This window comes from Giraffa tippelskirchi, chromosome 1, assembly GCF_054371585.1.
Source record: "Giraffa tippelskirchi isolate mGirTip1 chromosome 1, T2T-mGirTip1v1.2.pri, whole genome shotgun sequence".
NCBI lineage: Eukaryota > Metazoa > Chordata > Mammalia > Artiodactyla > Giraffidae > Giraffa > Giraffa tippelskirchi.
Window position 1 is genome coordinate 113,244,101 of NC_137275.1, and position 14,113 is coordinate 113,258,213.

Genomic DNA, 14,113 nt, shown 5'->3' on the forward strand with positions numbered 1-14,113 from the left:
ATTGGGGAGATCTCCTGGAGAAGGGAAAGGCTACCCACTCCAGTATTCTGGCCTGGAGAATTCCATGGACAGTATAGTCCATGGGGTTGCAAAGAGTCACATATGACTGATCGACTTTCACTTCACTTCACTTCATTCTAACCGAGGGCTTCCCTGATGGCTCAGACAGTAAAGAATCTGCCTGCAGTGCAGGAGTCCCAGGTTCAATCCCTGGGTTGGGAAGATCCCTTGGAGAAGGAAATGGCAACCTACTCCAGTATTCTCGCCTGGAGAATCCCATGGACAGAGAAACCTGGTGGGTTAGGGGTCCATGGAGTCACAGTTGGACCTGACTGAGTGACTAAAACGTTCATTGTAGCCATGTGACGTGATACCTCATATAGTTTTAATTTTAATTGCTCTAATAATGAGTGATGTTGAGTATCTTTTCATGTGTTTATTGGTCATCTGTACGTCTTCCTTGGACAAATGTCTGTTTAGGTCTTCTGCCCATTTTTTGGTTGGGTTTGTTTTTCCAATATGGAGCTGCATGAGCTGCTTGTATATTTTGGAGATTAATCCTTTGTCAGTTGCTTCATTTGCAATTATTTTCTCTCATTCTGAGGGTTCCCTTTTCATCTCGTTTGTAGTTTCCCTTGCTGTGCAAAAGTTTTTAAGTTTTATTAGGCTCCATATGTTTATTTTTGTTTTTATTTGCATTACTCTGGGAGGTGGGTCATAGAGGATCTTACTGTGATGTATGTCATGCAGCGTTCTACCTATGTTTCACTCTAAGAGTTTTATTGTTTCTGGTCTTACGTTCAGATCTTTAATCTGTTTTGAGTTTATTTTTGTGTATGGTGTTAGGAAGTGTCCTAATGTCATTCTTTTACATATAGCTGTCCAGTTTTCTCAGCACCACTTATTGAAGAGGCTGTCTTTTCTTCATTGTATATTCTTGTCTCCTTTGTCAAAGAGAAGGTGCCAATATGTGCATGAGTTTATCTCTGGGCTTTCTACCTTGTTCCATTGATCCGTATTTCTGTTTTTGTGCCAGTACCATATTGTTTCAATGACTGTAGCTTTGTAGTATATCTGAAGCCAGGAAGGTTGATTCCTCCAGCTCCGTTTTCCTTTCTTAAGATTGCTTTGGCTATTTGGGGTCTTTTGTGCTTCCAAACAAATTGTAAAATGATTTGTTCTAGGTCTGTGAAAAAAAATGCCTTTGGTAATTTATAAGGATTGCATTGAATCTGTAGTTTGCTTTAGGTAGTCTAGTCATTTTCACAGTATTTATTCTTCCAGTCCAGGAACATGGTATGTCTTTCCATCTGTTGGTGTAGTCTTTGATTTCTTTCATCAGTGTCTTACCATTTTCTGCATACAGGTCTTATGTGTCTTTAGGTAGGCTTATTCCTAGGTATTTTATTCTTTTTGTTGCAAACACATTTCTTACTCTTAAGAACTGTTTTTTTTTTAAGAGCAAAATTTCCTGTAGCCTCTATCTGATTTTGGATAATTTCTACTGCCTTTACATTTTCAACTTTTTATTTCGTCTGGCTCTATAATTGTTATCTAGTATAATTTTTTATCTACACTGGTTGAGTCTACACAGCCATTTTACTTGAACAACATTTCTTGACATTCTCTCTCTGTCTCTCTGTTAAAAACTAACATCTATTTATTTATGTTTGGCTGTTCTGGGTCTTTGTTGCTGCATCGGCTTTTCTCTAAGGGTGGTGAGCAGGGTCTATTCTGAAGTCGTGGTGTGTGAGTTTCTCATTTCAGTGGCTTCTCTTGTTGTGGCTCCTGGGCTCTAGAGCACAGGCTTAGTAGTTGTGGCTCCAGGCTTAGTTGCTCTGAAGCATGTGGAATCCTTCCAGACCAGGGATTGAACCTGTGTCACCTGCATTGGCAGGTGGATTCTTAACCACTGGACCACCAGGGAAGTCCTGGTTGTTCTCTCTTTATGCATAAAATGTAATTAGTAAAAATCCTGTGAACATAATCTTCTAAGTATTAAAATTTTTCTTTCTTTAAAGAGATTTCCTTAGAGTATTAGTGCACAATTGGTCAAAAATATAAACATTTTTCAGATATATTGTATTATAATGAGATAAATAAATGATTTTTCTCAAATCCCTGTGGGTGAATGTTGCTGGTAGCTGGAATGGGAGAGTAATAGTAAACCAGCAAGCCTTCCGGTGTTTTAAAAGAGGGTTAGCTTTGCAAAGCATATTCAGATCAGTATTGCGGTAGGAACAAGAGAAGTTTGTTTGTTTGTTTACAAGAACGTAATTCACTTCTGTGAAGCTCTGAGTAATATGAACATTGTAAATGTCTCATTGAAACATTTATCAGTTTACAAGTTGACAAATTTGGTTCAGAAAGATTTTCTCTTCAATCATTATTATCATCATCTCAGTTTCTAATAAAAACACTGAAAAGCACAACCTCCCTAATGACTATTAAGTTTGCTCTTCTTACTTTCTTAGATACATCTTGTTGTCAGAGTTAAAATCGAACATAACTGGGGAAACACGATGCTACAAATAGGAAAGTTTTTACTCAAATTGTCACCTGGTATCAAAGACCTATATAACAATGCTTAATTTTCTTGGTTCTCTTTAAATCCCTTGAAAGTACTTGAAAATTGGACAGAAATCAGACGCTGTGGAAATACTAGATGTATTAGTAGCTAAATACAGTGTTTGAAAACAATTCAGTGTACAATTCAGACTTTTGCAGAATTTGAACAGCAGTGAACATCTGCAAGAATGTAATTAATCTTAACCCAACGAAGCTGGTTTTCCTAAATCCTAGGCATGACTCCCTGACTGCAGTGAGGGGTCCTTTGCCTTACTCTGACTGCACAGGTCACACTGTCTCAGTCTCCTGCTCTGTGAACGCTTTCTCTTCCCCACCTCCCTATTTGGAAATATCCCCTGATTCGTATTAGGTCCTTTTCTGTTTCTGTGTAAACACTTGTCCTAATTTATCTCATTTAATTCCTGAACTTTGAAACCGTCTATCTACTTAGGAGTCCCAATTTTTGGATTGGCCCCGAGCTCCAAAATGTTTATTCAACACCCTCACTTGAATGTCTACAAAGAGAAAAACAAATATCATGTGTTAATGCATATATATGGAATTCGAAAAAATTGATATAGATTATCTTATTTACAAAGCAGAAATATACATTCAGACATAGGGAACAAATGAACAAATGTATAGACACCAAGGAGAGGGAGAGAGGATGAATTGAGAGATCGGGATTGACACACATGTATTATTGACACTATGTATGAAGCAGGTAACGAATGAGAAGGTACCGTATAGCTCAGGGACCTCTACTCAGTGCTCTGTGACCTAGTAAGAGTGTTAGTCATGCAATCGTGTCCGACTCTTTGCAACCCCATGGACTGTAGCCCCCCAGGCTCCTCTGTACATGGAATTCTACAGGCAAGCATACTCGAGTGGGTTGCCATTCCCTTCTCCAGGGATCTTCCCGACACAGGATTTAACCCAGGTCTCCCGCATTGCAGGCAGATTCTTTACTGTCAGAGCCACCAGGGAAGCCCATGGTGACCTAAAGGGGAAGGAAATTCAAAAAAGAGGGGATATGTGTATACGTATAGCTGATTCATTTTGCTGTATAGCAAAAACTAGCACAACATTGTAAAGCAACTAGACGCCAAGAAAAAATTTTTTAATGTATCAAGAAGGACCAGACATTTTTATTCACCTCAATGCAGCCCACCCTCCCATGTGAGTCAAAGCCACCACATTCCTCCCACGACCCAACCAGCTGCTCAAACCAGGAATCTGGGTCTCACCCCTCAGAGCCTTTGTGTACCCTGAACCACCAGAAGGTCCTGTGACACTGCCTTGCGGTGTGTCCTGACCTGGGTCAGCGTCTCCTCTCACGCCAGCTCGACCTCTGCTCCCTCGTCCTCACAGAGCAGCTTTGATGACCTGCTCTGCTCTGCAGTGTCCGGTCTGCAGGCTGAACCAGAGAGAGTTGGATCTGTCTCTCACCCCTCTAACATCCTTCACTGACTGACAGTTCAGATAAAACCCATCTTCTGCCCCAGTCTCGCCAGGCTGTGCTCAGCCCTGGCCTTGCCCTGAGCCTTTCTGCCTGCTCACCTGCCTTTCCTTCCAGACCAAAGGCCGTCTCCTTGAGGGCTTGTGGACAGCAAACTCGGCTCCTGCTCAGAACCTTAACGTGACATGTAAACCTGCTCTTCATTTATGTGGACCCCTGTGCCCATATTTGGCAAGCGTGGCTCTTTCTTCTTATTGAGACCTCTGCTTGAACATTGCTTCCTCATAATATCTTAACCTGGCCAACCTGTTCTTTTTTTTTAATTTGATTTTTTAAAACTGAAGTAGTATAATAATGAGTACAATTCAGACAGTAAAGAATCCGCCTGCAATGCAAGATACCCAGGTTCGATCCCTGGGTTGGGAAGATCCCCTGGAGAAAGAAATGGCTACCTACTCCAGTCTTCTCGTCTGAAAAATCCCATGGAACAGTGGAGTCTGGCAGGCTATAGTCCATGGGATCCCAAAGAGTCAGCCATGACTGAATGACTAACACTTTCACTTTTCTGCGTTGATTCATAGTGTGCTAATTACTTCTGTACAGAAAAGTGATTGCTACATATACATATATATATACACACACATACATATACCTTTTATTTATATTCTTTTCCATTATGGCTTATCACAGGATAGTAAATGCAATTCCCTTTGCTGTACAGTAGGACTTTGTTGTTTACCCATCCTCTATATAAAGCTTGTGCTGTTCTGTGCTTAGTGGCTCCGTCGTGTCTGACTCTTTGTGACCACATGAATTGTAGCCCTCCAGGCTCCTCTGTCCATGGGGATTCTCCAGGTGAGAATGTTGCAGTCGATTGCCATGCCCTCCTCCAGGGAATCTTCCCAACTCAGGGATCAAACCCGGGTCTCCTGCATTGCAAGCAGACTCTTTACCATCTGAGCCACAAGGGAAGCTCATATATAGTTATATATGATATATATAAAGCACCCAAAATAGTTTGAATGAATGAATTGGTTTTTCTAAGGATTTGGAACCGAGGGCAAGGCAGGCGGTCATGTTGGTGGGCCCCTGGACCTCCCCGTGTGGCCGTGCTCTCACCCTGTATGGCATATTCGGGTCACCTGTTAGTGTAACAACCAAAGTTACCAGTCATCCAAATTCATCTACTTTTCAGAAATATTCTTTTCCAAGACTTTAAAAATGTTATCACTGGTCATCCTAGCCAGCAATCCCTGAAACCTCCATCTTTGTAAACCTCAAGACTCTCTCCGAAGCGAAATAGGAAATGTTAGCTTTCCTGAATTGTGTTGCTTATCAATTATAAGAATAGATTTTCCTTGTATAAGCCACATTTGTCCAACTCTAAATGTGACTGTCAATTTCGTATATCGACAGAGTATTGCTCTTCAATCTAAAGCAATTTTTTGAGAGAATTCACATAGAATATACAGTAGCTATCTATGTCATGCATAAATGAAAAAATATGATTTTAAAAATTATCTTTATCTCTGCACTTTGGACATAGACTGAGATTCAAAAGCCCATTTAAGGCTGCCTCTAATTGGAAATTTGCATTCACCCTTTCCATTTTGTAGCAACAGAATTCATGAATAAAAATAACCTGTTTTAAATTATTTTTCAAGTCAGAGACTCCAAACCTTATAAGAAATTTAGTTAAAACTCAAAGAAAAAAGTAACACACTACAAAATTATTTTCACCACTTTAAAAGTTAGATTCTAGTACATTAGTTATATATGTTAATTTGAAACAAAGTTCATATTTCTGGAATAGTAATTTTCATATATTTCAGAGAGATTAGAAGTCAGAGAATCATTCTCATTAAAGAAGGAGAAATACTTATGATGGTAAATGGGTCTCATATGAAATTAACATTAAAAGCAATGTGTATTGAAAAGAGGTATCAGGTGTTTCTGGAGGATATTTTCCTTTTGGTTTGTCAATACCATTTTAAAAATTGTTTTTTATTTATTTGACTGTGCTGGGTCTCGTCGCTGCACAGGCTTTTCTCGAGCTGTGCAGAGCGGGGGCTCCTCTCCGTTGCAGAATGCAGACTTCGCTTTACAGGGGCTTCTCTTGTTGCAGCCCGGGCTCTGGAGCACAGGCTCAGTAGTTGGGGCACACGGGCTTAGTTGTTCTGGGGCAGGCGGGATCTTCCCGGACCAGGGACTGAATCCTCGTCTCCTGCATTGGCAGGCGAATTTATTTGTTTGTTTTCAAATTGAAACACAAGATGCGTCTGACTCCCATGTGAAGGCTGGAGCTGGTCCTAGGAAGGAGCATCAGTTCTCACGGAGCAGATGTGAACAAAGCAGAGCCATAACCATGACTTAACTTTTCTTGAAATCAGTAAATAAAGTTCATGTCATCATATAAAAATCCTTCCCTGGTGGCTCAAGCAGTCAAGAATCCACCTGCAGTGCAGGAGACATTGATTGGATTCCTGGGTCAGGAAGATCCCCTGGTGTAGGAAATGGCAACCCACTCCAGCATTCTTACCTGGGAAATCCCATGGACAAAGGAGCCTGGTGGGCTACAGTCCATGGGGTTGCAAAGAGTCGGACACGACTGAGCGACTGAGCACACACACTAGTCTTATCCATTGAAATAGCAAATATAGTTTTTGCAAAATAATATTTCATTTTGATGTGTGACTGTGAAGTATTTAAGAAATAGACAAGCTGGAATTTACATATCCAGGCATGTATTGTTGTTTGCCTTGGGAGATTATTAATGATGGCAGTGATGCCCTTGTTTCAGTGATAAAAGTGAGTATTTTTCAGCACCAAATGTGCCAGCTTTGTTCTAAACACTTTAAATAGTTTTAATTTGTCCCTGTAAACAAGCCTATGAAGTAGGCTTTATTATTTCTCCATAATATAGTTGAGGTTGAATATATGGAAAATGAGATTCAGATGGTTGATGCTCTGTGGAGCATCCTTGTGTGAGGTTTTAGTAAAGATAAGGACCTGGAGCGGCAGGCAGGAGAGTCCAGGCAAACCATGGGCTTGCCATCGAGGCCCCCCACATGGGAGGATGCGACACCCACAGATGGGACCATCACCTGTGGATGTGTGTTGCTTTGGGAGACTTTGCTAGACGCTTCCAGTGAGATCTGTCTCTGGTTATGCAGCCAAGCCAGGCTGACTCACCTGCACCAGCAGTTCCTGGTTGCTGTGGGAGTTGCCTGGGGTTAGTCTGAAACTGCTGCAGTGGGACACCCGCCCGCGATGCAGTAAGCAGTTTCATGATGCAGCCCCCACTTTGGGCTTCTTTTCCCTTCAGGTGTCTCAGGCCCATTTTCCAGACCGCATCAGAGGCCCACTGGCTCATCCCCAACAACGGGCAAAAGCCACTTCTGCTGTTGGCAATTTCCTCTGACGGTGAAAGGAAGGAACAGTGCTTACCTCTGCCCACAGCGGGCTTTTCTTTGACCTCTTCAGTTAGTGTAATGCCATCAGCATGTCAGCAGAGCACTGTTTTCTAGATGGAACACAGGCTGGTCATCTTGATCAGTGGTTCCCAACCTTTCTGGCATCAGAGACCAATTTTGTGGAAGACAATTCTTCCCCCAGCCGGGAATGAGGGGTGTTTTCAGGATGATTCAAGCTTTCCATTTACTGTGCACTTTATTTTTAATCTAACCCCACTACTGATGATGACAGGAGGTACTGAACCACAGCCTGGAGACTGAGGACCCCTCCTCTAGATGGTCAATGACCGTCTACCATCCATGCCACGTGGCACCCTCTGATAGTGTCACAGGAAAGGGACCACTCAGTGACATCCGTTCAAGAGTCCACAGGGAAATGGAGGACCCGGGGGGAACACCAGCCTCCTGAACATCCTCCTGATGAGGTCCCATAATACGCCCCCGCCCCCAACCCCCGTGATGCTGTGAAAGTGCTGCACTCAATATGCCAGCAAATTTGGAAAACTCAGCAGTGGCCAGAGGACTGGAAAAGGTCAGTTTTCATTCCAATCCCAAAGAAAGGCAATGCCAAAGAATGCTCAAACTACTGCACAACTGCACTCATCTCACACGCTAGTAAATGCTCAAAATTCTCCAAGCCAGGCTCCAGTGATACGTGAACCGTGAACTTCCAGATGTTCAAGCTGGTTTTAGAAAAGGCAGAGGAACCAGAGATCAAATTGCCAACATCTGCTGGACCACTGAAAAAGCAAGAGAGTTCCAAAAAACATCTATTTCTGCTTTATTGATTATGCCAAAACCTTTGACTGTGTGGATCACAATAAACTGTGGAAAATTCACCAAGAGATGGGAATACCAGACCACCTGACCTGACTCTTGAGAAACCTGTATGCAGGTCAAGAAGGAACAGTTAGAACTGGACATGGAACAACAGACTGGTTCCAAATAGGAAAAGGAGTACGTCAAGGCTGTATATTGTCACCCTGCTTATTTAACTTCTATGCGGAGTACATCATGAGAAACGCTGGGCTGGAGGAAGCACAAGCTGGAATTAAGATTTCCGGGAGAAATATCAATAACCTCAGATATGCAGATGACACCACCCTTATGGCAGAAAGTGAAGAGGATCTAAAAAGTCTCTTGATGAAAGTGAAAGAGGAGAGTGAAAAAGTTGACTTAAGGAATCTCCACACTGTTCTCCATAGTGGCTGTACTAGTTTAAAAAACTGGGAATAGAACTGCCATATGACCCAGCAATCCCACTGCTGGGCATATACACCGAGGAAACCAGAATTGAAAGAGACGCGTGTACCCCAATGTTCATCGCAGCACTGTTTACAATAGCCAGGACATGGAAGCAACCTAGATGTCCATCAGCAGACGAATGGATAAGGAAGCTGTGGTACACATACACAATGGAATATTACTCAGCCATTAAAAAAAAAATACATTTGAATCGGTTCTACTGAGATGGATGAAACTGGAGCCCATTATACAGAGTGAAGTAAGCCAGAAAGAAAAACAACAATACAGTATACTAATGCATATATATGGAATTTGAAAGATGGTAACGATAACCCTTTATGTGAGACAGAATAAGAGACACAGATGCATAGAACAATTTTATGGACTCTGAGGGAGAAGGTGAGGGTGGGACGTTCTGGGAGAATAGCATTGAAACATGTATATTATCATATGTGAAACAGAACACCATTCCATGTTCGATGCATGAGACAAGGGCTCAGGGCCAGGGCAATGGGATGACCCAGAGGGATGGGATGGGGAGGGAGGTGGGTGGGGGGTCCAGGAAGGGGAACTCATGTAAACCCATGGCTGATTCATGTCAATGTATGGCAAAAACTATTACAATATTGTAAAGTAATTAGCCCCCAACTAAAAAATAAATAAATAAATAAAAAATAAAAGAAATGAGTTATTTTCACTATTATGGGGGGAAAAAAAAAAGGACAAAAAAAAAAAAAGTTGACTTAAAGCTCATCAGTCAGAAAACTGAGATCATGGCATCTGGTCCCATCACTTCATGGCAAATAGGTAAGGAAAGAGTGGAAACAGTGTCAGACTTTATTTTGGGGGGCTCCAAAATCACTGCAGATGGTGATTGCAGCCATGAAATTAAAAGACACCTATTCCTTGGAAGGAAAGTTATGACCAACTTAGATGGCATATTTAAAAGCAGAGACATTACTGTGCTAACCAAGATCCGTCTAGTCCAGGCTATGGTTTTTCGAGTAGTCATGTATGGATGTGCGAGTTGGACAGTGAAGAAAGCTGAGTGCCAAAGAATTGATGCTTTTGAACTGTGGTGTTGGAGAAGACTCTTGAGAGTCCCTTGGACTGCAAGAAGATCCATCCAGTCTATCCCAAAGGAGAACAGTCCTGCGTGTTCATTGGAAGGACTGATGTTGAAGCTCAAACTCCAATACTTTGGCTACCTCATGCGAAGAGTTGACTCATTGGAAAAGCCCCTGATGTTGGGAAGAATTGGGGGCAAGAGGAGAAGGGGACGACAGAGGATGAGATGGCTGGATGGCATCATCGACTCGATGGACATGGGTTTGGGTGGACTCCGGGAGTTGGTGATGGACAGGGAGGCCTGGCGTGCTGCAATTCATGGGGTTGCAAAGATTCGGACACGACTGAGCGACTGAACTGAAAAGAAGTCTTCACTAAGAGATAATCTTGTATCAACCTAGAGGGGTGGGATGGGAAGTGAGATGGGAGGGAGGTTCAAAAGAGAGGGTCTATATGTGTACCTGTGGCTGATTCATGTTGCGGTTTGACAGAAAAGAACAAAATTCTGTAAAGCAATTATCCTTCAATTAAAAAATAAACTAATTAAAAAAAAATAGATGATCTCTCCTGGACTCCCAGCTTTTCCACTGGTCCTGGGTCTGAGGACAGGAAACAGTGGTGGCAACAGTGTGGGGAACAGCTAACCCCTTCAGGGTCCAGACGGGTCTCACTTATACCTTTGCGCGTGTGGTTCAGCCAGGAGAGGTTTTAGGAAATATGCACGGCCAAGTATTTTTATAAACAATGAGTGCGCTGTTCTAACCAACTAACCTGTGCCTTTTTAATGAGATTCTGTAAAGAATACTGATCCACTGCAGCCCCACAGGAGCTTGGTGACAACAAAGTGACTTAGTGCAAAATACAGCTGAACTCATTTAACAGCAGTTGGATAAACCGTGCACCCTCCCCTGATCTCTAACCACCACCCTCAGACAACAGAAGGCTAAAAGGCTAGAAATTATCCACATGGAACTGAACAGGGATCAATCTCAAATTCAAGTTAAAAGAAGCATTCATAAAAATCAGAAAACAACAAAGAACAGACCAAGGAAGTGACACACCTGGGTTGACTATAGACTCCATGGAGAAAAACACCTGCCTCAGAGTCAGGGACCACGGTCAGGCCCTTCCCCCAGGCCTCCTCCTAAGGCAGGCCTCTGGGTCCCCAGCCTGGCTGCCCTCCCCCAGGATGGGAGCCCGCCCCACGGGTGCCCACGTGACTAGGACGGGCAGTACCGTGTCCTCACTTAACAAGAGGGCAAAGCAGGCCACAAAGCGGGCGAGCCGTACACCCAGGTCACAAACCCCAGGGTGACGGTGCTGCTCTGCTGTGCCCGGCAGAAGGGTTCCTGGGCACTGCGCTGCCTGAACTGGAGAGCGGCTGCCTGAGTCCTGCGGGAAGGCCACAGGAGTGCTCGATTAGCAGGCTGGAAGCGAGAGAGGGACAAGGAAGGCCAGCCCTCGGGGCACTGGACTCCAACAACAGGGGCTCATCCAAGTGACCCGAGGGGAGAGGCACCGAGCTCCCTCCTGATGCTCCCTCCATCAGGGATGCCATGATGGACACGAGAGCCTCTGGAGGAAAGCGGGCTGGACGGCACCACAGCTAAGTGTCCAGGCTCTGATCAGACCAGTCCCCACCGCACTGCTGGGTGTGCAAGCCTGGGCATGGCGCCCAGCCTCTCTAAGCCTCAGTGTCCATGTCTGCTGAATGGGGATAACAGCAGCCTGGACCTCACCTGGGTGTCTGTGGGATTAGATGACAGGCTCAGAAAGCACTCTTCGGGGTGCCTGGCGCACAGAGTCTCCTGCACACTGCTACCCACCGTCATTAAATTGGTTTCCCCCAATTCTAACATCTATGGTTCTGATTCAGTCATTTCTTTTAAAAAACCACTAAGTGGAAATTCCATGGTGGTCCAGAGGTTAGGTCCAGAGGCACTTTCACTGCCCGGACACAAATCTGATCCCTGGTTGGGAAACTAAGATCCCGTAAGCTGTGCAGCATGGCCAAAATAAATAAGTAAATAAAATTTTAAAAATAATAAATAATACTATGTCCATTATAAATAAGCATGATATGATTAGAAGGCAAACAAGTGGGAGAAAGGCAAACTGTTACAATTTTCCCAAGGAATGACCCATTTGCAACAAAACCATCAGCATATTTTAAGTGGTGGGTGAGTTTCATCACTTCCATTAAAATGTCAATTATTCACCAGTACATAACCACATAGCGTTCATTCATGTAAAACGATAAAGACTCTTTAATACTTCATCGAGAAACAAAGGCATGCTAAATTACTAAATAGTTTACCTTTCGACGATGCTTCCTTAAATCACTAGGCTGATAGATGCATGCAAAGAAATGAAGAGAAACCAGATTTATTGCGACTTTGAAGCTAAAAATCCAAGAATCCGTATAGGCAAAGACAGTAAAGCAAAAATGACAGCAAACATATAAGTGAGATGAAGATTTAGAGAACATGTAACTGGAAACAGAACATTTTCTTTGACCACAGAAGTTAAATAAGCTATTCAGGATTTACTAGAGAAACACTATACATTATTCCTCAGGAAGATACAATTCTATTCCAACATCATGATTTGTTAAAGCACAGCATTCTGTACAACAAAGGGCCTTAACAGAGGGCCTGAGTTTTCTATTCTCAGCCAAACTTCTCTATAACTTAGTTTCTCTTAATAAATAACATGTTATACTTTAAAATAGTAATTTAACAGATGAGGAAGTTACCATAATACCTTTTTTAACACTGAACAAATCTAACCACCTATTGGACGTTAATGTAATATCTTTACATAGAATCTGATTTCAAACTTCTCAAAATAAATTCATTAAAGCAGGTACCCTGTGAAAATATATAAGAATGAAAGCTAGAATAATAGCAGGTGGAGTCTTTACATTTTATGAACCATAGAAGATACATTTTAAAAGAGTCTAGTAGAGACATTAACCGTGCAAAAGCTGATGAGATTTACAGTCTTAAGTACAAGCACCAACACAGAAAGGATATTGTGTCAAAAGTCCATTAATTCTACACTTAGAGGATCATTTCTTTAGGTAAGCATAATCTCATTTATGAATCACACGTTACGTAGTGTACTATCCATCTACATTCTGCTTGTAACTGCATAGTGATACAATAATTCAAACTTCCTGCTGTGGGGGAAGAACATCATTTAATGAGACATGAAGACAAAGCACAAACCCGACGAAAAGGGACACACGCTGTGGACCACAGCACTGCTATGACCAGAGCAAGTGGGAGGGCGAGGGAGGGGAGACGGATGGGTAAACTACAGCCTCCGGGTGGGGGGATGGGAGGCTGGGGTCTGGACTGACGACGACTAAGCAGACAACAGTATGAGACAGGAAATCAAAACCAATGATGAAAGCAGACACACCGTCAGAGAGCTCCAACAACAAGGAAAAAATATACAGAACTGTTCTTTTGCAAATACTCGGAAAGAAATCAAACATGAAACCACAGAGAAATTTCAAAGAATTTTAAATACCAACTAATTAGCCAGTGATGCAAATTATAAAAACAGTGTGTCAAGAGACCACAAAATGGACGAGTTACCACTTCATCTGCAGCTAAAATGATTCACCGTTAATTTAATTATATGCTAACTAACAATGCAGCTACAATGAAACGGGTGGTAACAAAAAAAAGTGATAGTACAAGTGCAGTTACAAAGCAGAGTGTTGCAGACATGATTTCATGGGGTAAACAGCAATGCACTCACAAAACCTAACCTAAACACGCAAGAAAGCTGGAACATGTGCTTTAGAGCCGCACACTCTGTCACCAAAAGCCCTAGGTCGTCATCCCATTTTTAGACTCGGAAGAGTGAGGAAGCCCAACTTCTTCCCTGGGGCCCTGGGCTTTTAACCTGGTTTCACACGCAGAGCTGGCCTGAGCGTGCGGCCAGGTCCAGCAGCAAGCAGACCAGTTTAGCTTCTTGGTTTTGTTCCCACCGCATGCCCTGCACCCTGCAGCCAGGCATCCCCAATGGAAAATGTGCTGCACGGTTTTCACACACCATAAGACCTGCCTATGGTTACTTTCACGAAGCTGTCTGCTCCCTGAGAACAGAAACTTCCCTGCAGCTGCTGTACCCAGCACAGGCCAGGCCCAACGTTACAGAGGCAGGCTCTGGCTGAGTTCATGATGATGTGGCTAAGCCGGTGGTCCAAATATCAAGACTCACTTGTCGCTGTGTGATTACGGAATGATTAAAGACTAGCCAGTTTTAAAAATCTTAGACCTCTGAG